Consider the following 17,456-nt stretch of genomic DNA (forward strand, 5'->3'; position numbering starts at 1 on the left):
CATACAAAGTCGCCTTTTAATGTCTGCCAGTCCCAGAGAAGAGGAGCGGATGAGCTTTATCACCAGAGGAAGCCACGTGCGGTCATCTTCTTCACAGCAGGAGATGCATAGGATTATATGGCAGCCATTCAAGAGGCGACTTTGTATGTAAGCCCTCCGAAACGCCTTGTATTCCCTGTGTCTCCTGTCCTGCTTCCTTGGCCTGTATTATGGAATAAAGGTCTGAAGATGTTCCTACTCCCCCAAGATACGTGATCCAACGTGGGATACTTTATAGGCCATCTTGGATAATTGAGGAGGCTCGCTGGCGCCTGTGAACTCCTCATTGAAGGGCACTTTTCCTTATATGCTTCGCCCGTATGCCTGGAGCGCTGGATTATTTTATACGCAGTTTCCTTCCTGTATCCATTTGCCTGTCATTCTAATGCCCAGGGGCGCGGATTGGGCAGATGACGCTGGAAAAGGGACTCTTTTCCAGTCATTTGCATAAATGGTGGAAAAAGAAGCAGAAAGGATTACGAAGCGCAGAGGGGACGGTTCACCATGGGAAAGCGAGGTGGCAGGTTAAATATGAAGCACTCACAGACAAACTTAACCCTTTCATAGTATATAAAAAAAAATAAGCAAATAACGCATTTATAGCCAGACAACAGTCAGGTGGGCGCGTCCGTGCGACTGCCAACCAAGAGGAGAGCGGCAGAGACGCAGGTTTTCAGTAACTCGGCTTCGCAGCGGTTCAGATGAAAAGAGCCTTCCTCAAGCGCTTCATTGAAATCTTTTGAACTGAAGCGTCACAAAGCTGATATAAAGCGGACTCGTTATTAGGAACCTCCCTCTATTTGGTTGCCCAATATTGGCAAAGCTGTGGATGAAGTGCGCACCCGTGTAGAGCATCTTCTGCACTGCTTCATTTATGCTGTGCAGGGTTGTTACAGATGAGCCCCCCGATGTGAGACCCCAGAACTCCGACACTCAGAGAGAGAATTTTAATATCAATGGAAACAAACTCAAAAAGTGTTATTGCACAACATCAAAAAAGTTTCCCCCCTTGGAGGTGTCGGTGCGGCCCCCTTTGTCACCGGACACATATGTAGCCTGGAGTCACATTCCTGCCGTAAACGTTGCAGCGGATCACGATGGACGAATGCAATGCCTTCTGGGATGCCGCAGATCATGGTGTGCGGTGGGGGGCATGTAGACTCTAATCATAAGGCGTAAGGTCCGGGGAACGTGGAGGATGAGGAGGAAGGTTGTTATCATCACTACCCCCCCCCCCCTCTGCACGGCCAATCTGTCTGTTTGGTGGTCGCCGCTCACTTCTGACATCATTGTGATAATGGAGGGGGTGGGAAGGGGTCCTGGTGGGATTTTCTGTTCAGCTGCAGCAGACACCATATCTGTAGCGTCCAGGTATGAAATTCCCGGGATGGTTTCCTCATGGAGGAAGAAGGGGTCGGACACTTTCCTGCAGGCTATATTGCAAAATGCATTCACGGCGGGGGAGTCGCCCGTACGCTCCGCGTATACAGGTGGGTTCCTCTCCTCCACATTTTGACATTTGTTGTTGGGAAAGTGGAAGACGACTTCATCACTAAACACCGAAGACTCCATTAAACCGTCGCCGTCCGTTACAGTTTACATATTTTCGCAGAAGGAACGTCGCCGCGGTTTGTCATCCGGTTTCAGGTCCGGTAATAATTACAATCGGCAGGGATAACATCGCAAACATCTGCGCAGAATCTTCCTCGCGGTCGGCTGCAGGACGACTAATTCTCTGCTCGCTCTACAGTGGATTTCTTTGGACTTTGTGTGAACCTCACACGGACGCGCTCCGCTATTTCCGCGCTTACCGGTGGACGGCTGGATGATTTTCATTTACACATAAAACCTTTTCTTTAAAGTCACATTACTACTTATGAATTGTGCGCCGCTGGGCGGAGCTTCACCAAACTGTTCAAAAGTGATGTTGCCCACTGATAACAGACTGGGAGACGTGAAAATCATGACACAAAGCGCTCTCCTGTCTTCACCGGCAGCCATTTTGCATTGTATTCCCCTAGCGACAACGATGGCAGAATAAAGGATTTTGGACGTCATTTAGCAAAACCATCAAACCATAAGATGTCCTTGTTGCCCATAGCAACCAATCACAATGCAGCATTCATCTTACCGCAGCAGCTTGAGAAATGAAAGCTGCACTGTGATTGGTTGCTAGGGGCACCAAAGACTGTCTTCCCGTTAGTCCGTTTTTTACTTGAAACTTTTTGAGTTTGTCTGTATTTATAAAAAAGTCAGTATCTGAGTGTTGTTAATTGGAGTTCTGGGGCGTCACATCAGGGGGATCGTTAGTGATAACTCTGTATATTCCCTGTGATTGCCGGATGTCTCTTGTGTGAAGCCTCAGCAGACAATTAACCATAATCCATAATTAAACATTATTTCTGTCCAGCCTGTTGTTGAGATGAAGGATGACTTCCTGCCGAGGACGCCGCGCAGAACATCACCCCCGCACTGGTTTTCTAATCTTTCATTTCCAAAAGCGCTGAGGCAGGAAGGGGGGGGGGGGGGGGGGGGAAGGTTTACTGGCGCCGTGCGAAAGTTCAGCTCAATGGATGTTCCTAAAGGAATTTTGTCATTAGAAAAAAAAAAATTCAATCCTTACCTATTCCTCCCCATCAGTCTTCTTACCGCATCTTCTTCTCACCCATCTTCTCCTGCCTCCTCCAGTCCCCGGGTCACCTCACCTCCAGCCGGCCGGATCCTCTTCTTCCTGTAATGTAGCGTCCATTCGCTAAATGTCACTTCCTGCAGGACAGTGAACGCAATGTCACTAGAGACGTAGCGTTTACTGCCTAGCAGGGAATGCTGAATCCATGGCAGCCTGCTTTAGCGTGCAGGCACGGGATATATGAACACTCACGGCAAGACACCGTGCTAGCACAGTCGTGATAATAGCCTGTGGCTTCGCGCTAAAGTAGGCTGCAGATGATTCGGCATTCCCTGCTAGGCAGTGAACGCTACGTCACTAGTGACCCTGTACACTGACCTACAGGAAGCACAATGCCGAGAACAGTCGCTACATAACAGGAAATAGAAGAATCGGCCGGCTGGAGGTGAGGTGACCCGGGGAACTGGAAGAGCCAGGAGAAGATCAGTGTGAAGATGTAGTAAGAAGACTCCTGGGGATGAATAGTCAAGTATAGAATTTCCTTTTTCTAATGAAAAACCCCTTTAAGGACAGAAATGTTGGGAAATATTGCAAAATGAGATTCTCACAGCACAATCGTTAACAATCCCTAAAAGAAGAGAGAATGGGAAGCATTTATAGAGACCAGGATGGATGAACACAGAACTTGTACACATGTTAAAGAGGAAGAAAATATGTTTATGAAATGGAAAGAGGGGGGGATAGCTAAAGAAGAATATAATGGGGTCTGCAGAAACTGTACGACAAGGGTCAGAAACACTAAAGCTGATAATGAATTGAGGCTTGTAACAGAGGCCAAAAGTAATACAAAAGGATTTTGGGGTCAAAAGCAAAAGAAAAGACAAAGATGCTGTTGGATGCTTACAAGATGAAAATGGTGAATTGGTTAAAATGATGTTGAGAACTTTTATGGTTCTAAATGTATTTATTGATTTTTCAATAAAGAACACATTAACATTATCAACGTAATGGCATTAATGTTGCAGTAAGGAAAATTGAGTAGCCTGTTGGCCATGGTGTGGTGACCGGAAAACAGGCCAGACCATCTCTCCGTGCCTATCCCCCCAGTAGCCGGTGCCTTTGGTCCAGGGACTATGTTGAGATGAGGCTGTAGTTAAGTAATGGTTGGTACTGCGAACATTGTAATAGCAAGTCTAGTAGCAAGTATATAAGGGGGAGGTGTGAGGGTATGAGGGGGGAAGGTAGAGGCAATGGGGGGATGCGACGAGAAGGGAGCGGTTGTCAGCGGCCTGCGCTCGGTGCTGGGTTCCAGAAGTTGCGTGACAATGGTAATACCACTTTAAGCTAAGAGGGTAGTGTACCTGTTTGGAGCCAGACCTTTAGGTCCGGGGAGTTCCTGAACAGGATCCAGGCTGTCCAAGCGGCGAAGTACTTTGGGGAGTTTCCTTTGTCTGCGGCACCAAGGTCTTCCGTGTGGCATATGTTATCCATGATTTCCAGCCGAAGAAATCCTCGTGGGAGGCGATGTTGACCTCCAGAGTCTTGGTATGTTCTGTCTCATGGCCATAAGAAAGAATCTGAAAATGCTTTTCTTTGATTTGGAAAGGGGTCCCCGGACCATGGGCAGCAGGGCCGCCTCTGGCGTCAAAGCTACATTGTCTTTGTGGATTGCATTGTAGAGATTGGTGATTTCCCGCCACAGGGGCAGAACCAGGGGGCAGGACCACCAGATGTGGGTGAGGTCGCCTTTCCCACCCTGGCATCTCCAGCAGGCTTCCGGGGCTTGGGGGTACATTTTGGCTAACTGTGCCGGAGTTCTATACTATCTAGATAATATCTTCCAGTTGGTTTCCTGAAATTTAGAGGCGATTGCCATTGAATGAGTTAGTGTAAAGGCGTTTTTCCACAAGTCGTCCTGAAAGGTTCTCCCAAGCTCTCTCTCCCTGTTGAGAACTTTTAAATTCCTATTGTGAATGGATATGTCGAATGATGTGGTACGCCACGTGATTAGTGTGACGTAGTGAGTCACGTGGATCGACCTGCCCGACCCCGTGACACCAAGATGGCGCCCATACCGGCGTTCTCCGAGAGCAGGATATGTGAGTGGATCTTTTAACTTTACCTATTTATAGATGTATTTCACTTGGTTTTTATAATTGCTTGAGAAAAGCGGGATTTACTGCCGAAACGCGTCGCAATAAATATATGGAAATTAGAACGTAATATTGATTTTTCTGGGCTCCGGAGCGCGGGGATATTTTATACCTGGAGTGCATTGGATTGGAATATACAGCCCTTACAAAGGCTGCAACCCCGGGACGACTCTCCAGAGGATTGGATCAGGAGCTTGGATTGTCATACAAAGTCATCGTGGATACTGGACACTGAGCACCAGGTAAGTTGTCACTCACTTATTTTTATTGATTAATATTGCTCGTTCAATATGAGGCACTGAATGATTGATTTATGCAGATATTAGACAGTGAGGGCGATCAATGAGGGGAACAGTTTGCCATGGGAGGTGGGAAGTTCTCCTTCAATGGAAGTGTTCAAACAAAGGCTGGACAGACATCTGTCTGGGATGATTTAGTGATCCTGCACTGAGCAGGGGGTCGGACCCGATGACCCCGGAGGTCCCTTCCAACTCTACCATTCTATGATTCTATGATCCATGCTTGCCATTCATAATGGACAGCACAATCCACCAATTGTAATCATTCCCTCATGCCTAATCCAGGACCGACCTACCGCCACCACAGAGATCCGGTGGGCTGAAGGACCTGTGGTGATGTCACTGCTGGAGGAGTCAAGCTGTGTTTGTCTTGTGTGGTAATCAAGCTGCTGTGTGTGTGATTCGCCACCAGAAACATTGCGACTAGAATGTCTTAATAAATACTAGCTCCTACAAGCCAGACAGATACAATAATAGACACCTGCAACCAAACCGGGGAAATGTATATATTCTCAGGCTATTGCTGGCATAAAACCAGATACAACACCCAGGTATGAAGAACCCCATTCAGTCCACGAGGGCTCTTGAGGTTTAGTCAGAATATCCATTTAGCCTCTTCTCTCATCAATTTGGAGTCTTAAGTTCCCACCTCGTGGCTCAAGTTTCACAAGACAGTCCCCAAAACGTTAAGACGTCAGTATTGCCACCATGCATGTCGTCCATATGTCTGGTTACTGGAGTGTCGGCTCTCGTTGTTACCGAGCTAAGATGTTTACATGAGTCGTCTTAGTTCTTGTACGGTTTTCCCCACGTTAATCTTCGGACAAGGGCATTTTACCACATATACAACCCCTTTACCCCTACAGTACTGTCTGATGGTATCTTATTATCCACCAGATTGATAAATGTAGTAGATTTCATAAAATGAGGGGGAAAGCTTCAGTTACTGCAGGGGTAAGAGGCGGTGTGTGGGTTCACACTATGATCAGACCCCATTACATGTGATGAGAAGTGACTCTACTAGCGTATCCCGTAAATTGGGACCTCTTCTGTAGGTGACCCTGGGATGTTCTGTAATAACATGTTATAAATGTGGATTAGCAAGGAGAATGAGCCAGTATTTTCTCAAGATGTTACATACTTGAATAGAATACCCATTATATGTTGCAATACACCTAATTATTATTACTAGTACTTCCACTCCTGGTCTATAAAAAGACTCTCAAAAGCTCCTTGTGTGTAGTGGACCTCTTTTTTCGCTTATGTAGAGTTTGTTGACCACTAGACACAAATGAAGTGAATTCGTCCAATTAACAGAGTTTAAGAGGAGGGGGCATTATTAAAATGTGCGAAGCTTGATGGTCGGATCAACAAATTATCCCCAGACTGTTAGGAGGTGTTGGGACCAGTGGATGGGGGCACACAAGGTGGCTGGGCTCAGGACACCTCCTACAGACCACCAGTAGAGAGCAGCGTCTGACCAGACTGTTAGGGGGTGTTGGGACCAGTGGATGTGTGAGGGCACACAAGGTGACCGGGCTCAGGACGCCCCCTACAGACCACCAGTAGAGAGGACTGTCTGACTAGACTGGTAGGGGGTGTTGGACCAGTGGATGTGTGAGGGCACACAAGGTGATCGGGCTCAGGACGCCCCCTACAGACCACCAGTAGAGAGGACCGTCTGACTAGACTGGTAGGGGGTGTTGGACCAGTGGATGTGTGAGGGCACACAAGGTGACCGGGCTCAGGACTCCTGACAGACCACCAGTAGAGAGGAGCGTACAACAAGCACGAGCAGTTCCACTTCCAACTATTTCATTGTCCGCCATCCAGAGACAGGTGGCGCCATTGTTGCAGGCCCCGTGTCTGCCGCAAATATTTCCAGGTGCTTAGCAAAATGACATTTGGTCTCACAGCACCCATTAAATGTCCTGCCATTAACACCTTCGCCTTTATTTGCAGTAGAGTCATGAATGAGAAAACAGGACTGCTACGAAATGGAACCATATCATCTCTAGCAACAAATTCAGGTTTAGTTTGGGCACTGAGACCTAGTTAGGATTGGTTTGGACGCTCACCCTAAGGTCTCCACACCTCAATCCTGCCTCTGTTGTGGAGTGGCACACTTCCCCCACTGCTGGTGTGATGGTCTGGGGGGGTCATCACATATGACAATCGGTCACCACTAGTAGTGGTACGAGGGGCACTGATAACTTAGCGATATGTGCCAGAAATCCTGTAGCCACTTGTGTTGCATCTCATGGCGGGGCTTCCAACAGCAGGATAATTCTCACACACACAGCAAGGGTTTCCCAAAAATGCTTCCAGCATGCTGCTGCACTTTCCTGGCCTGGCCAGTTGGGAGATATGTTGCCAAACATTTACAGGGCCCGCTGGGTCGCTACCTTCAGAAGCCTGCCAGTCTGCAAAATCTCCATGCCCGCCTGTATCACATCTTGTATCTAAGCTAGAGGAGGTACAACACTGGAATAGAGCCTCCATGTCCACCTGTATCACATCTTGTATCCAAGCTAGAGGCGGTACAACAGGGTACTAGAGCCTCCATTCCCGCCCGCATCACATCTTGTATCCAAGCTAGAGGCGGTACTACAGGGTACTAGAGTCTCCCTGCTCGCCCGTATCACATCTTGTATCCAAGCTAGAGGCGGTACAACAGGGTACTAGAGCCTCCCCCATATTGTACAGTTTTCCCCAATATACTTTCACTCTGATATTGTAACCACTTACATATATCATCCCCTTCACAGTTATAGACTAAAATAATAATTTTTAATAAGATCCTTTTAAAAGAGACATATATGGGCTATACGGACTCACATAACATAAACACAAAGGGATGTCACAGTATCCCTTCCACACAACAACTTTTATTTTTTAATCGGGAGGTCCCGATGATAGTAAATAACAGGAACACTTCGTAGTATGACCAAGATCGATCAATTTGATAAGGTCTTCGGAAGTGGGGATAGACTCATAAGGATGTCCTCAGATCATTCAATGTAGTCTGGGAGATATAAATGAGTTTATAGATACGAGCTCAAATTCGGGCTCGACGCGTTTCCCCACAGTTTATGTGGTTCATCAGGAGCAGAGCCTGTATTGGGCTAACTACTTGTGTTGTTATACACAATTTTGTGTTGCGTGATAGATAGATTTCTTGTGATATACCAATACTTTAACAACCACTGATATTAGATCAATTTCCCATATAGTGTGGGATCCTTTCAGTATTATATGTTATTTATCAGATAGACCATTAGAAATAAGGACGAGAAAAGACGTTTTCCTCCTTTATAGAAGTAACTCCTACATTAATCCTTTGTACAATGGTATCTTTGAGGACTGTAAGCACAAGACCAATTGCTCAAACAATGGTGGCAGTCACCTGTTAGATGGCAGAAGGTGCTGCAGATAGCAATTATATATATAGTGCTTATAGCAAGTCCAAAGGATAATTAGGAGTGTGACTTATTGATGTTAGTAACTAAGAGCAGTACAGACACCTATATAGGCAGGTTTGTTTCCTATAAAGTAAACGTCTGTAACAGATGCCTAACAACCTTAGTCAACTGTGTTGTATGTGAGACCAACAGCAGCATAGATAAAGATCAGCCTATTTGATAAAGCTGTCTTTAGCCAATTCAGATGTAATTAGGTTGTTTTTTGCTCAAGGTGCAAAATGCACCATTTATTGGCTCCTAAGATATCAGCTATGTTGCATGCAAGATCAACAGCAGCATAGATAAAGATCAGCCTATTTGATAAAGCTGTCTTTTAGCCAATCTTAAAGTAGTCAAATTATTTTTTGCTCAAAGTGCCGAGTGCACCATTGATTCTAATGTCTATCTAATAGATCCAAAAATATATCAGGGTTGAAAAGAATAATAAAAGATAAATCAAATAATAAAGCAAATAATAAAGAGATGCAGCGCCATGGTGATACCATCAGAGCCAGAGCCAGAGGATCTATTAGATAGACATTAGAATCAATGGTGCACTCGGCACTTTGAGCAAAAAATAATTTGACTACTTTAAGATTGGCTAAAAGACAGCTTTATCAAATAGGCTGATCTTTATCTATGCTGCTGTTGATCTTGCATGCAACATAGCTGATATCTTAGGAGCCAATAAATGGTGCATTTTGCACCTTGAGCAAAAAACAACCTAATTACATCTGAATTGGCTAAAGACAGCTCCATCAAATAGGCTGATCTTTATCTATGCTGCTGTTGGTCTCACATACAACACAGTTGACTAAGGTTGTTAGGCATCTGTTACAGACGTTTGCTTTATAGGAAACAAACCTGCCTATATAGGTGTCTGTACTGCTCTTAGTTACTAACATCAATAAGTCACACTCCTAATTATCCTTTGGACTTGCTATAAGCACTATATATATAATTGCTATCTGCAGCACCTTCTGCCATCTAACAGGTGACTGCCACCATTGTTTGAGCAATTGGTCTTGTGCTTACAGTCCTCAAAGATACCATTGTACAAAGGATTAATGTAGGAGTTACTTCTATAAAGGAGGAAAACGTCTTTTCTCGTCCTTATTTCTAATGGTCTATCTGATAAATAACATATAATACTGAAAGGATCCCACACTATATGGGAAATTTATCTAATATCAGTGGTTGTTAAAGTATTGGTATATCACAAGAAATCTATCTATCACGCAACACAAAATTGTGTATAACAACACAAGTAGTTAGCCCAATACAGGCTCTGCTCCTGATGAACCACATAAACTGTGGGGAAACGCGTCGAGCCCGAATTGAGCCCGAATTTGAGCTCGTATCTATAAACTCATTTATATCTCCCAGACTACATTGAATGATCTGAGGACATCCTTATGAGTCTATCCCCACTTCCGTAGACCTTATCAAATTGATCGATCTTGGTCATACTACGAAGTGTTCCTGTTATTTACTATCATCGGGACCTCCCGATTAAAAAATAAAAGTTGTTGTGTGGAAGGGATACTGTGACATCCCTTTGTGTTTATGTTATGTGAGTCCGTATAGCCCATATATGTCTCTTTTAAAAGGATCTTATTAAAAATTATTATTTTAGTCTATAACTGTGAAGGGCATAATTTAGATTACTATAGACTTACCTGCTTCTGTGAATTAGTTTACATATATCATCATTGCATTCACACAAATAAAGTTTCATCCGATTCCAACAACTCCTTGTTTAGGGTCGCCACCTTTGTCATAAAAAAATACCAGTCCAGGTAAAAGGGATTGTGGTTTGGGGTTTTTAACTCCATTATTCTAGTGGGCTCAAATAGTAATTCTGACCCCCTCAGTGGCCCAAATCATAATAACGCTTCCAATAGTAGTCCTAATAGTAACAGCATCCTCAGTAGTGGCCCCAATAGTAATAGTGCCTCCAGTAGTAATAGTGCCCCCAGTAGTGGCCCGTGTAGTAATAGTGTCCCCAGTAGTAATAGTGCCTCCAGTAGTAATAGTGCCCCCAGTAGTGGCTCCAATAGTAATAGTGCCCCCAGTAGTGGCCCGTGTAGTAATAGTGTCCCCAGTAGTAATAGTGCCTCCAGTAGTAATAGTGCCCCCAGTAGTGGCCCGTGTAGTAATAGTGTCCCCAGTAGTAATAGGGCCTCAAGTAGTGGCTTGTGTAGTAATAGTGTCCCCAGTAGTAATAGTGCCTCAAGTAGTGGCTTGTGTAGTAATAGTGTCCCCAGTAGTAATAGTGCCTCAAGTAGTGGCTTGTGTAGTAATAGTGTCCCCAGTAGTAATAGTGCCTCCAGTAGTAATAGTGCCCCCAGTAGTGGCTCCAATAGTAATAGTGCCCCCAGGAGTGGCCCGTGTAGTAATAGTGTCCCCAGTAGTAATAGTGCCTCAAGTAGTGGCTTGTGTAGTAATAGTGTCCCCAGTAGTAATAGTGCCCCCAGTAGTGGCCCCAATAGTAATAGTGCCCCCAGTAGTGGCCCGTGTAGTAATAGTGCCTCAAGTAGTGGCTTGTGTAGTAATAGTGTCCCCAGTAGTGGCCCGTGTAGTAATAGTGTCCCCAGTAGTAATAGTGCCTCAAGTAGTGGCTTGTGTAGTAATAGTGTCCCCAGTAGTAACAGTGCCTCCAGTAGTAATAGTGTCCCCAGTAGTAATAGTGCCCCTAGTAGTGGCTCCAATAGTAATAGTGCCCCCAGGAGTGGCCCGTGTAGTAATAGTGTCCCCAGTAGTAATAGTGCCTCAAGTAGTGGCTTGTGTAGTAATAGTGTCCCCAGTAGTAATAGTGCCCCCAGTAGTGGCCCCAATAGTAATAGTGCCCCCAGTAGTGGCCCGTGTAGTAATAGTGCCTCAAGTAGTGGCTTGTGTAGTAATAGTGTCCCCGGTAGTGGCCCGTGCAGTAATAGTGTCCCCAGTAGTAATAGTGCCTCAAGTAGTGGCTTGTGTAGTAATAGTGTCCCCAGTAGTGGCCCGTGCAGTAATAGTGTCCCCAGTAGTAATAGTGCCTCCAGTAGTAATAGTGCCCCCAGTATTGGCCCGTGTAGTAATAGTGTCCCCACTAGTAATAGTGCCTCCAGTAGTGTCCCGTGTAGTAATAGTGTCCCCAGTAGTAATAGTGCCTCCAGTAGTAATAGTGCCCCCAGTATTGGCCCGTGTAGTAATAGTGTCCCCACTAGTAATAGTGCCTCCAGTAGTGTCCCCAGTAGTAATAGTGTCCCCAGTAGTAATAGGGCCCCCAGTAGTGTCCCGTGTAGTAGTAGTGTCCCCACTAGTAATAGTGTCCCCAGTAGTGTCCCATGTAGTAATAGTGTCCCCAGTAGTAATAGTGTCCCCAGTAGTGTCCCGTGTAGTAATAGTGTCCCCACTAGTAATAGTGCCTCCAGTAGTGTCCCGTGTAGTAATAGTGTCCCCAGTAGTAATAGGGCCCCCTTGTTGTTTAGTGACGTGCAGTTGTCACCACATATGTTGTATAATATAGTTATGCTCCCTTTAATAATATAGTAAGGGGACTATATTTTCCTAGGGTTAAAGCAGGACAAAGGGGTGTGGTCAGGGGTGGGGCTTATCATGACATATGATTTTATCTCTGTTGTTATAAAAAGTACAGGGCTGGTTCAAAAAAGACAAGGAGCACGTTCTGCAGTTCTGCAGCATCCAAAAAACAGTCAGAATCTGTACCTGTGCTGCAGATTTTGACTGGAAATCAGCCGTGAATCCGCAGCTGATTTCATATGCGGCGCTCCCCGCCACCTCCTCCGAAGGCCTCCCACTGTCAGCGCTCCCCATGTTCTGGGTCCCTTGCAGAACCAAAGAGGAGAGGTGAGGGGAGGAAGATCCCGGATGCACACACTGCTGTCAGTCTGTGCATTCAGCCGCCGCGCTGCAGAGTGATTACCAGACGGGAGCTTTAAATCACTTTAATGGTGACCAGACATCCCAAATGGTGTCCCCCTCGGGTCCCCGTGGAAAGCGGGACACAGGGTCCCAAAGTAGGCCCGTCCTGCCTAAATCGGGACGTCTGGTCACTTTAATATAGCCAAAATATATTTGGTAATTGGAGAACCTACAAGCCCCCCAGAACCAGAGTGTATACTATGACGCTGTATCTGTCTAGCCCCTCCGCTCTATGCTCCTGGAAGGACTCAGAGTCCATATATCCACCCACCCAGCTCTGGAGAGTTAGTTGGTGGAGGAGAGGTGCAGCTGGTTGAGGGATGACTACTTACAGCTTCATCTCTGTATTGGGATCTACGGACGTGGACTGTATGGACCTCCATTAAAAAGTGAGTTTTAGTGTTTAACCTTTTTCCTGACTCCTGGAGCTTCTTCTCACTAGTGGGAGGACCTGCACCACGCTACAGCGCCCTCCAGGGGCAGATGCCAGACCAAACAACAAGTCCCCCCACCACATTTACCACTGGGAGTCAGAGTAATAGCCACCATGATACAAGTTGTCCCCCTCTGACTGCTACATTTGTGTCTTCCCCATCCAAAGCTTCCTGCCGGGCAGCAACTGTGCTCCATCAAGTGCGTCACTCACTCTCCAGCTCTGACCTCCGCTGCTGTAGTCAGAGGCTGTGACCCCTGACCTCCCCCCAGCATCTGCGATGCATGTGCAGGACTCAGGGGGCGGTAAGGGGTCACATCCTCTGATCGTAGCGGTGGCAGCCGGATCGGAACTAGAGAGAGAGAAACATATTTGATGGTGCGGCGCTGCTGTCAATTATTTTTTTCTGGCCATTAATATAATTAGAGTTAATTAAAATATTAACTTAATTGCCGGCCGGTGAGTTACTGGCTGGATGGTGACCCTTTGCTTGGTACACCATTTTTTTCATCAATGAGTGTAACAAGGGACTCGGACTGACAGACCGGAGCAGGGAATTGTGCCGCTCCCCAGACAGCAGGGATTAGGGTGACATAAGCGGAGGATTCACCTCCTGTATAATGCATGTTGGATACACAATACGATGTTGTGTACACAGATACTGACTTTGTTGTGGTGGCGGTATGCCAAGATTATGCCCTATGACAACAAAAGAACTGGTTGAAGAGAAGTAGGCACGGTGGGATCCATGCCAGCAAAGCCAAATTTAAAGGGGTTTTCAGAGTTATGTATTTTATACAGTTTTGGTCCTCCCATGCCCAAAACTATATCAAATAAATATGCTCACCACGGCATCGGACCGCCGTGTCATCTGACAGGGGACATCACCCAGCCAGAAGGCCCAGTGACGTCCCGTAAACCGGTCACACAGGCTTCTAATGTAGAAGCCCCTCGCAGGTTTCTGGGACCCCATCAGTGACCTCCTTGTTGGAACTTCTATTGCCTGCAGTGGGGACATTTGTAACCAACAAAAAAGATGAAGGAGGCAGCATTCAATCCATATTAAAGGTAGACAGAGCCACGTATCGACCCTACACAGGGGTCTTCATCAAGCTAAAATGTAACAACACCCATCCCACAATGTATAGTACAATTCATCAATCAGAGTAAAAAAACACTAATACAGACATGCCCACTATAGGTGTTCATATGGACTTACCCTCTGATCCGCTGGGTGAGACCTTGGCCGCATCCCAGTATAAAGAAGCACGAAGTGTAATGGAGTCCTCAGCGTCCCACCGTCTCAATGTGCAGGCGCACGGACGTCCCTGGAGCGTCACTACTACGCAATGCCGTAGCTGTGCCGTGTGCGTCATCTAGGAAACTGTACACAACGACCCAGTGCGCATGCGTCAGAAGTCCAAGGGCCGGCCATAATACTACCGAGCTGTATCAGCTAATATGGGCCACAGCAGCAGCTATGTGGAAAACTCCATGTATAATGAAGGTCCACTATAAATGGTACCAAAATTAGATTGCCAATGCAAGCAACTCCAGACAATGGAATGCTCCATCTTCCCTGGTATCTTCTTGCCATCTCTTTAATGTCCTGGTGGAATCGTTCACCTTGTTCCTCACTCACAGCTCCCACATTTTCAGGTAAGTAGTCAAGGTGGGATTGGAGGAAATGCATTTTAAACTCATCAGGCAACCTAAAGATTGAGATGCTTTCAGCATTCGTCCGACGATCTTTTTGTAGTCAGGATCTTTCTTATTGCCTAAAAATTTCTCTTCGACCTCTTTAAATAAGTCCACCCTGTAGCTTGTCTCCACCCATACTTCCGGTGGCGTCAAGATACAATAGTACCACAGACGAGAACCAAGGAAAAAATTGAATCAAGCCCATGCATGTCAGAGCCGGCACGGTTAGCCTGCAACATGCTGATGCTGGTTTCCATTAGCTCACTCTGGAAGTTCTTTTCTTTCAAAGTTATCTTTTTTTGGCATAGTATATCCTAATTGCACTGATGTGAATTAATTAATAGTAATTTTGACTTTAAATTTAGTTAAAAAACCTAAGATAAAAAAAACAAACCAAAAATTGAGAAAAATTTGCTAAATTTGAAGAGAAGTTTGCATCACACCAAAATACATGGAAATTAGTTGAAAATAATCAAACAGCTTTTTACTCGCAGATCTGTGTTATCCATAGCAACTATAAAGAACATCTCTCTCTATCTGGAGGACCCGGCATATCACGGGTATTACATGGGGAACCTTTTGAAGTTAATGAGAACTGTGTAATACTTCATTAACCCTGCGGAGGTGCTGCAGGAAAATGCAACACTTGTGGCGAGGTGTCCTCCTTTCCATCCAATAAAGCGGAATTGTCCAAAGTGGACAACCCCTTAGATATTAAATAGGACTGGATTCCAGATCCCAAATACTGGTCCAAGAAGCTGAAAATACAAATTGCTCCACTATCCTAGCCTTAGTAGTGACTAAGATCAGATGGCCCATTCTGTGGATTTTTGGGGGGGGGGGTCCCTCCTCCGTCATAAGAAAATACATAATACAAATTGCAGGCAGATAGGCAGTCTGCCTGCAATTTGCTTGTGTAAAAAAGGATCAAGATGACAGTATCCCCACACCAGAACGGCTCAGTGCAAAAATATAGTATCACAACCAGGCTCAGTGAATAAATACAATCCCAGAGCCAAGCTCATAACATAGATACAGCCCCAAAACCAAGCTCATAACATAGATACAGCCCCAGAACCAAGCTCAGTGCATAAATTCAGCCCCAGAAACAAATGCAGTACATAAATACTGTACGAGAACCAACTAATAATGTACAGTAGCAGAACCAAGCAATTGTGTTGTGGGGGCGCCAATGGGCTGACAGCATTGCCTCAGAACATCAGAGGGGAGGAAACAGAGCCAGGAGGAGGAGGAGGATTCATGTAGTTCCACAAGATACTGTCGCATGGAGAAGAAATTCATCCAGCCAGGCAGACCTAAGTGGGGTGATTGCCCCCAGCCTACATCACCTGGTGCCCCCTACAAGCTGTAGCTGTGACCACACGGGCAGCACGTCTTGTCTTATCTTAGAAGAAAGGGTGTTGGAAACTTATTGCGCCTCCTGCGTTATAGTTTTTGAGGTTTTCTGAGCTTAAGAGCTCAGCTGAGCTGTTGGGGAGTGTTTGACAACAAACTTGCTGACAGTTTCCAATAACATTTATCAGAAGTGTGAGCGCAGCTCAATAGAATGCAGGATGTAATGCAGGATCAGGACAAGTTATGGATGAACACTTACGGAGGCTTCAAGGTGTCCGGCTTTTCATACAGCATTCTGGGAAAAAATAAGAAAAATCTAAGTACATGGTTAAAGGAGATGTCCCGAGGCAGCAAGTGGGTCTATACACTTCTGTATGGCCATAATAATGCACTTTGTAATGTACATTGTGCATTAATTATGAGCCATACAGAAGTTATAAAAAGTTTTATACTTACCTGCTCCGTTGCTAGCGTCCTCGTCTCCATGGTGCCGACTAATTTTCGGCCTCCGATGGCCAAATTAGCCGCGCTTGCGCAGTCCGGGTCTTCTCCTCTTCTCTATGGGGCTCCGTGTAGCTCCGTGTAGCTCCGCCCCGTCACGTGCCGATTCCAGCCAATCAGGAGGCTGGAATCGGCAATGGACCGCACAGAAGCCCTGCGGTCCATGAAGACAGAGGATCCCGGCGGCCATCTTCAGCAGGTGAGTATGAAGACGCCGGACCGCCGGGATTCAGGTAAGCGCTGTGCGGGTGGTTTTTTTAACCCCTGCATCGGGGTTGTCTCGCGCCGAACGGGGGGGGGGGTTTAAAAAAAAAAAACCCGTTTCGGCGCGGGACATCTCCTTTAAGAATCTGCACAAAGCGATTATAGAGGATTTTGACTAATACACAGCTGATTGCTTATGGATTGTCAAGGGGTTTATGGAAATAGCTGAAATCTTCCAAACCCCTGATGGAATGGGCAGGTTTTCAGTAAAGGTTGCTGACTGCTGCCACTAGGGGGAGCTCGCTGCAGAGATATTTATGTGACTTCCAGTAGGAGCTGTATACATATGTAGGGAGCTCCCACTAGTGGTGACCACAGGTTGATTAATTTTCATCGTTGAATGCTATGATAGTGTGATGGAAGTCAGCCTTCTCTTTATGGGGGTGCTCTGCTGCTACTGTTAATGTTATTAGGTTAAGAGTTTTTACATTTCGAGAAAAACATCCTTCAAGAGCTCCAGCCAAGAGGAATTTTCAGAGGCTCTTGTTCTAGTCCTGTGTGTAGAAAAGAGAGCATTAACCCCTTAGTGATGCTGCTTATTTTGGACGTAAGGGCACAACGATTTTTGGGGGATTTTCATCTTCACTTTTCAAAAACTCTAACTTATTTTCTTCTTCAGTCAACATGGCCGTGTGAGGTCTTGTTTTTTGTGTCATGAGCTGTAAATTTTATTTGTACCATATTTGGGTATGTATA

The 17,456-nt window shown here is 45.8% G+C and overlaps 1 long non-coding RNA gene and 1 pseudogene across 2 annotated transcripts in view; one reads left to right on the forward strand and one right to left on the reverse strand.

The window, feature by feature from the left end:
• Positions 1-17,456, forward strand: part of LOC136579980 (uncharacterized) — a 131,075-nt gene that overhangs the window by 62,600 nt on the left and 51,019 nt on the right. The gene's annotated exons all lie outside the window — the stretch shown is intronic.
• LOC136579973 (histo-blood group ABO system transferase-like) overlaps positions 1-17,456 on the reverse strand; it is a 47,628-nt pseudogene that overhangs the window by 7,135 nt on the left and 23,037 nt on the right.

Source organism: Eleutherodactylus coqui, chromosome 10 (genome assembly GCF_035609145.1).
Source record: "Eleutherodactylus coqui strain aEleCoq1 chromosome 10, aEleCoq1.hap1, whole genome shotgun sequence".
NCBI classification, from domain to species: domain Eukaryota; kingdom Metazoa; phylum Chordata; class Amphibia; order Anura; family Eleutherodactylidae; genus Eleutherodactylus; species Eleutherodactylus coqui.